This window comes from Athene cunicularia, assembly GCF_003259725.1.
Source record: "Athene cunicularia isolate RWA chromosome 5 unlocalized genomic scaffold, athCun1 chr5_part1, whole genome shotgun sequence".
NCBI lineage: Eukaryota > Metazoa > Chordata > Aves > Strigiformes > Strigidae > Athene > Athene cunicularia.
The window spans coordinates 3,581,464-3,589,907 of record NW_020799101.1 but is presented as its reverse complement, the minus strand read 5'-3'; positions in this window follow the sequence as shown (position 1 = coordinate 3,589,907).

The following is an 8,444-nucleotide window of genomic DNA, read 5'->3' as shown; positions in this document are numbered from 1 at the left end:
GCAAGCCAGCAGCTAAAGCTGGACTGCTGGGGGGGATCCCCTTTGCAGAGAATTGTTATGCAGCTGCCAGAGATAATATACCAGACTTCACTGTCCTTAGTGACAATATACTGCAGAAATCTGCTACTCTTGGAGAGCCCACTCTTCCAGTCAAACCCTAAATTATACTTCTAAACCTGAAAAGCATAAGCAGCTCAATTCTCCTGTTGCACCAGCAAATCTGCAGACAAAATATTCCCCTAAAACATGCAGGGTGTCTTGTTCCTACAGCAGGAGCACATGCTTTGCAGAGAGAGAAGTGCGGGAGCTGCCACCTCCACACTGGAAGGAGTATTTGAGGAAGAGCAGCTCAGGTGCCACCAGGCCAGCATTGCTCTGAGTAAACACACACGGATCCAGTGGATGACTGTGCAGTTCCAGTTTAGTTTAGGGAAGGCATTTCCCTACCTTAGACTCGAGGTAGACGTTCGCTGAAGACATCTTTCCTAGTTTGCACATGCAGCAAGCCAGCGAGATGGCACAGAGGATGAAGAGGCTGTCGTTGACTAGGGCGCGGGCAAGGACCGTCCACCTCAGTTGGTTCTCTGGGACCTCACCGTGGATTAACATTGCACAAGTTAAGTTCACAACTAAGAAGAGGAGGCTGGTAAATATGGAGCCCAGATACAACAGGACCCTGGAGAAATGGGGAGGGGGAGGGAAAAAATCCCAATGGAGTTCAAGTCAGACAATTCTGGGGTTGTTCACCACCCTCTTGTCTCATCAGGCAAGAGGACAGCTCACTGCTCTTTTTGCTATGAAGTTCAGACATTCCAGCAAGCTTTGGTGGTTATATTGACAGCCCAGGTCTGCAGAGTATTTGTTTGAGCTGCTCTCATAATGCATGAGCAGCGTAAGTAGTCATGAGTTACAAGACTCATCTTCTGACAGTCAGGTTCTTATCTTGCAGATTTTAAGTGTTGCTCTAGCTCTGCATTAACTTCAGTCAATAAGCTATGAGTCATCACAACCACTGCAACTTCTTTATTGAAAGCCACTGGAGCTTGCATTTTCCACCATGGGTTTCCCTGGAAATGGTTAGGAAGCACCTGGGTTGCACAAACACAGGTCCCACTGATTGCTCGAGCCTTATCCTGCAAACCTTTGAGGGCAAGCCAGCTCAGAACAACCTCCAGAGTTCATCTACTTTGCCAGCAACACCAGTACTGGGACACTGATGACATTTATGGAGGCTTTATCTTCCTTGGTACCCCCATCCTGCTCCCAGGCACAATACTGATCCTTTGTCAGAGCACAGCTAGGCACAGCCTTAGCTCTGTTCAGTCTGGGGTCTGAAGTCTCATTCTTAGCACTGCAGCATGAGTTCACCTTAAGCCAGCTTTGATAGTCATGTTAGAAAAGTATCACTTACTTGTACTTGTTGAATTCTGCTGCACATTTCACTTTGAATATGACCTAGGGGAAAGATTTGCACAGCATTATTTAATGTGACCTACAGCTCTCCCTTAAACTTCATAAAGATGTATACAACAGAGGAGCCAGCATCCAGCTGGACATCTTGAAAGACTCTAGATAATCTGTTAGTACCAAGTCTTGCACTGGACCCACTTGCAAGACAGACTGGTACTCTTCTCACAAGAGCCAAACCCAAATGTACGTGTCCAACAGACATCAACATATTTAATACCCCCTGTGTGACAAGGGCTTTAACACCACACCTAAGGACTTCAAAAAAAGCAGGGAGTTTAGAGCTCAGTAGACACCAAGATCATTCAAAAATACATCTCCTTAGCCCAATATTCTGTGGTGCATATTTTAGGCTCTCAGTCATGCTCCATTTCCCTGTTAGAGAAGGCTGCTTCAGCTGCTGTGCTTTAACAAGACAAATAGCTGATCTAAAATAGCCCTCTGGTATTGGGTTATGGACCTGCAGGCTGTAACAAGCATCTGGAGCTCACAGCTCCTCTACCCATAAAATGTTCATAGGCCAAATACACCTGAGAAGTAACTCTGAGATGGCAGAAGTCCTCCAGAGGTGGAAGGCCCAGCCCGCCAAGTTGCCCAGCACACCGACAGACAAGTGTATGTGTAGGCACTGACAGTCACATTTCACCCCTCAAATCACCACACACTCTGTCCAAGGGTGGATCTAGGTTCTGTGAATCTCCTTACCACCCAAAGGATTAGGAGACTCAAGCTGAAATGGGCACAAGAAGGACCAGTGCTTGAAAGCAAAGGATCCCAGGCCTCTCCTTAGGCTGCAGGGGACTGAATCCCTCCCTGCACCCCCAGCCACGTGGGTTGGGAAGGCTGGAAGAGAACCATCACCTCCTACTCAGTCCTACAGCTCTTTCCCGTAAGGCAGATGAGCTTCCCTGTCCCTCTGGGCTGGAGAGTGGCTCCTGCTGAAAGAGGCAGGACTTCTTGCCTAAGGAAGGATGGACAGTTTAGGAAGGTGCAGACACACTCCCAAGTCACAGCTCAGGGGACAGGCAGCCCCAAGCAGAGGTCAGGACAAGCAGTGTGCTGGCAGAGCTACATGGAACATCCTTGTCACATGCCAATTCAGCACAACTATGGCAGGAACTTGGTTTTGTCCTGTGAAAGACACAGCTCCTGGTACAGACCCCACCAGGAAGGATCCCAGAGCTGAGGTCACATCCAGTCTCAAAGCTCGTGTCCTGACTAAAGACTTTGAAGGAATTTGGGAAGTGGTAGAGAACCATCTAGCCAGATCCAGCAGACGTGTGGGGTCAGCACAAGCCCACAGTGGGATCACTGCCCAGGTGTGGAGGTTTTGTTTCACTGCTCCTGTCAGCTTCCAGCCTGTGGCTGCAGGGAAGGATCACTCATCTCTTAAAAGGCACCCTTAGTCACTTTTTTCCTAATGGGTTTTTTTGGCTCCTGCCTTACAGTCAGCACCAAGGTAGCAATGGCACTCAAACTTTAGAAATCAGGCTCCTGCCAAGAGGATTTCCAGAGACATTTCAGGATTGTCTGATCCATTGTAGTAGTTTCAATATTTGAAAGCCTTCCTACAGGGCATGGGACAGCTTTAGCCACCCCGTTCTGTAAGCCAGTTTCACTGTTGGGCTCCTCTGCTCCAGTCTGAGGGAGGATGAACTCAAGCGACACAGCACTCCAGCAGAGGGAGGCATCCAGCCCCTGGGCCAGAGGGCACAGTACCCCAAGCGGTCTCTAAAACCCTCTACCCTCTTGTGCTGGCCTATACCAGCCCAGAGAATTACACAAGTGTGGCATAACCCACTCTGAGCCCCAAAGTCACAGGAAACCTGGGCGCTGGAAAGATCATGTGATGAGTTTGAAACAGTAAAATGCTCTCCTCTGTCCTTAGCTTGCCTGTAGGCTACATTCAAGCACTTTGGGAGTGTCAAAACAGACATCAAGGACATCCAGCTGGGAAACCTCTTGGTTCAGCACCCATCTGTGCAGCATGGAAATCAGTTTGAGGTATTTGTAGTTCTGCTCCGACTTCCACCAGAGCAGTCCATAACCGCAGCCTCAGAACAGCAGTGCAAACAGAGTCCCTGGCTTGTCTCGTGGATCACACGGGGTGAGAACAGCCCCTCAGCTGAGCAGGGAAATGCCACTGGCTAGCAGAAAGAAGATGCTGACTTCTGCAGCAGCCTTGTGCAAGACAGTGTCCCAAGACCCTCCCCTACGGCCCTGGGGACTAAAGCACACAAAACTGTCTCAGGGTTAAGACTGCAGTGGCAACCCGAGACTCACACTTGGATGGCTGCCATGAAAAGCAGGGAGAGACCACAGCACCAGTTTAAACTTCTATTAGCCCCCAGCTATTTAGTCCCATAACTTCACGTTTACAGTGATTTTAGTTCTTAAGACATGATAATTCATCTGAAGGTTGCTTTTTTCCCCCCACAGGGCAGTAGGTAACACCAGTAGTGGTCACACTGCATCTTTGGGTTCTTATCCTTAAGACAAGCTTGCAAGTCTTTCAGCACCAGACCAGCTTTGCTGCTTTCAGAGCCCAGGGATGGCTGAGGTAGAGGGTTCTGCTGTGAAGAAGCCAGTGAAGAGCTCAGGAGGGGTCCTATTCTTCAAAAAACAGGAAATACAGACACCTGCCCTCAAACAGGTGCATTCTGCCAAGTTGCTAGTAGCAACCCTCACAAACTGAACAGTTCCTTCAGTTCCTAGCCAAGACCAGCCCCAGAAGTCACACAGTTGCCTGATGAAGGTAAGGAACAGAAGCCTCTGCTAGCCCAGAGCAGCAGGACCAAGAACATTTACTCCTAAGCAAGCCTTTTACAACAGTTAGGCAATACTCGGTTGTCTCTCTGGAGCCACAAATCCTTTAAGCACTTGGCATCAGCCACAGATTTGGGATGAAGAGCTACAGACCTCAAAAGTCCCCAGCAATGCTGGAGGCTTTTGTTTTTTTGTGATGAGAGTGGACATGTTTCATAAAAGTGAATACCTTGCTGACATCACTGAGCCCAGAAAGTGAAATGTGCAAAGGGCATGTTCTCAGAGCACTAAGACAGACTCATCCTTAGGAGGTGTACTGAAGGTGTCACAGCTGCTAAGATGACAAGTGACAGACACCATACCCCACAGACAGCTCTGAGGACCACTTTCAGTACCCAAACAAGCCAGGACCTCAGCCTAACATTAAGCCTCAGACAGCATTTCAGCCTCGTTTTGGTGCAGCCCTTCACAACAGATCTGAAAGACCCAGAAGAGCCAGAAACTTGTCACTGGCTGATGGAATTGAAGTCTCTTTTCCTCTGTAAAGAAGTCATGAGGTAGAGATCTCCAAATACAAGACCTAGCCATGGCCTGCATTGACATGAACAGCCCTCTCTCATTTGAAAGCATCCAGACAGATTCCTTCTCTCACCACAGTCATTCAGCAGCAAGCATCAGAGCAGAGCACTGATTATTTTGGGACTACAGCCCATAACAAGTGTTCAAGCCCCCACCCGCCCCTCAGAAATAGTTGGAACTATCTGCGAGGAGGATCTCTCACCATCCCCACTAATACAGAGATCAGCCTGTGCCATCGTGAACACAGGGTGCAACGTGGCTGTACCCCCCTTTCCTCAAATAGCTGGTTGGTGACATGTTATTCAGGAACTGTGGGAATCACTGGCCATGGGATAGAACAGTTTTGAGTTTAAGTGACCCCTTAGCAGCAGTCCCTCTGAGGCAGAGGGCATGTGCTAGGCACCTGCTAGACAAGGATGGTGGAAGAACAGAAGAAGGGATGAAGGCTTTTCCAGTTTTCCATCTGAGAAGGCAGGAAGATACAGGACAGCAAGGACAATCAGCTCCCAGGCTGTATGCTCTTTCCATGCATGTCTGCTCCGGTGCAATTAGAGAAGCAAGGGATGAAAGAGGCTGATGTCATCTAATCAGATGGAGCACTTAAGAAAAACCCAGACAGGTTAAGGGTTATGGCCACGCCAGTCTGGCAGAGCCTCACCGCTCCAGCAGAAGGACTTACTCATTGCTGCACCCAGCTGCTGACTCCTGAGCGAGGTGAGGATGCCAAGTGTTCAAGAAGGTCTTTAAAAGGGTCGAGATGGAGGTTGTTGTGGCTAAATTTCCATGTACTGTGCTCCTGACCATGACCTGGGGGAAAGCAGGAACTGGCAGGCTCTTGGGAAAGGTAGCATTACTCAAGCAGATGTCTAGCTGGCAGCAGAGGAGCTAATCCAAAAGCAAGGTAGAGAAGCACCCTGGGTTGGATATCTGAGCCATGGTTCTGCCAGTTTGAGGCAAGATTGGGAGTGATCTGAGGAATTCTGACCTGAATGTACTGTGAACTCCAGATTTCCTGAAAATGAACAGTTACAAGCTGAAACAGAGGGGAAGAGATGCTCCCAAGCAAAAGGGATTATGTTCTAGGTAAAAATAAGGCAACAACAAAAAACCCCCTATCCCCACCAAATAAGAATCCCACATGCTTTTTGTCAAGCCTCCACATCCCCTCAGGAATGTCAGGGGCCAGGAGGGGATAGGAAAAGGTTAGCCTCTCTCCACAGAAAGGGGGAACATCAGGCAGTTTCATGAGTTTGACTTTCAGCCCCAGAACAGCCTAGAGTGCAAAATAATGCCAGCTCTCTCCATGGGTGTTTGTTGTTTCCTGGAGTCCTCCCCCCACCCAGCACCAGTTCATCCTCAGCTTGTACATAGCCTGAGGAGCTCTGTAAATCAAGCAAGATTAGCTCAAATAACATAGCACAGGCCACGTTTTCTTCCACTGCTTAGACAGATGCCATTTCTCCAGCATCTCCACAAAGGAGGCACTGTGTACAAAGACAATTAGCCAGGCCTTCAGCACAGAAGCAGCCTATGCTTTTATCTGAGGACATCTCAGACCAGGACACTCCGCCCAGAGTAGCGGAAGCCCAGTGCCCTTCTACAAGTTGCAACCAACTGGCCCTTAATAACTGGGAACAGACAGGCCCTCCACAGCAGGTTCTGCTTCAAGTCACACTCAAACACACCCGTCAGCTCTAGATCCTGAGCCACTTTAGCTCAGCTGCTGTGGTTCCACTATCACTTCTCTCCTTCCTGGTAGTGCCAATTCCTGGTTAATTATGCCCTAAGCCCCCTTAATACAACTCCTCCTGTGCTTTAAGAGAATCCTGAACACAGCCAAGCCAGGCATCTCTCAGGTAGCTACCAGCACATGGCCCCCTTCTGCCTAGAGACAGGTGGGATAGTTTTATCACCCTGTTGCCCATGCAGAGGCCAAATATCACCACTCAGCATCATTTCTTTTGTTAAAATGGAAGCCAGACAAGCACCGAAGGCTTTCAGGCCATGTCACATCACTTTCTCCAAAGCTCTGGAGCTGCAGGCTTTACCACCTACCACCTCCACAAGATCACCCACAAACACCAAGCACCAGACACCCAGACCGCTTGCAGCAGCCAAGTGTCAGACCCTTTCTGTAACTAAGCATGCATTCCCATTTTAATAAGTCATTTTATCCTTCCTCACTCTCGATTCTGAGCTCTTATTTCCTCAGACAGGATTTCCCTTGGCTCTAGGTCTTCAAGGAGAGAGAAATGGGGTATATTCAGCCAGAGTCCACAGAACAACAGATACTGTGGGAGGAAGGGAAGCCTGAGAACCTATCTGAATTTACTTTGCTGTTCTTAAAGGAGGCTTTTAATAACCCTGCAAAGAGAGAAATTTGCCGTCAGGTCTAGTGACAGAGAAAACCAGAAATCTAGCCACTTTGTGGTACCAGAACATGGGATCCCTTCCTCAGATTGTCTTTCAAGGGACACACAAACATCTCCTGGTTGGAGCAATTGGTAGGTCAGGCTCCCTTTAACAGACAAGATGGATTATGCACACTATGCACCATTTGTTATTTTGCTGCCACTTGATCAGCAGCATATCTAACCCCGACAGCTTTTGCAACGGGCAGTTTCCAGGTGTTTGTGGCAGAGGGGCAAGAACCAAAACAGCTGAACAACCCAATTGCTCCAAGTCCCACATTATCATGTGAATGTTGATGTCCTCGGGAAAATGAAATCATAACTCCCATCCGTGACACATCGGAGCGATGGAGCGATTTCGCTGTGTGTTAGCGATTCCTTTGTGAGGCTGGCGAACAGCTGAGAGCTGCAGAGCAAAGAATCTGAACAACAACAACAAAGCTGGAAGGAAAGTACTGCCTATTTATGAAACAAGTCACCAAACTGGAAGGCAGGCAAGCAAAGGGCTGCTCACAAGAAACTGGAGCAGAAACAAAATATTCAGAGGAGGAAGGGGAGGGGAGAGCCACGGCTTTAAAAGATAAAGACAAGTGAAAGGACTAGAGAAAGGAGGATTAAAAAAATAAATCGCAAAACAAGTGATGAGAAAGCCAGGAAAGGAGGAACACAGCTCAGCAACAATAACAAGCAGCTCCGCACTGTCCCAGTAGCGATCATTGTGCGAGGAGGGGGCCCACCTCTCCAGCCCCAGGCTGTTGTCTGGGGAGGCAGAGGGATTTTGTCTGACAACAAGCTGCAGAACAACAAGCCCAGTTCACAGCGGAGCAGAGAGATGGAGAGAAGGAGGGAGCGCAGCAACAATAGCAGAAGAGGCTCTAGCTGGTGACGTAATGGTTGGCATCACTCCAGGCCAGAGCAGCCCCTGCCGCTGCCACTTTCTGGTCCCCTTTAGAGAAGGGGAATCAATTAAAAACAAGATGCGGAACAGTCCCCCAAGAGACCCCCGTGGCTCTGCCACCCCTTGCAGGGTTGCAAAGAGAAAAGCCCCACCCGGGAGCAAGGAACATCTCTGCACCCCCCCACCCCCAGATTCAGGGCATGTGCCTGTTTCCCCCTCCCCACATCACCCCACAGAGGCTGCATTCACGGCACACCCCTGCACCCCACCACCCTGTCACGAGGATTCAGGGCACACTTTTTGCTCTCACACACCCCCCCCCA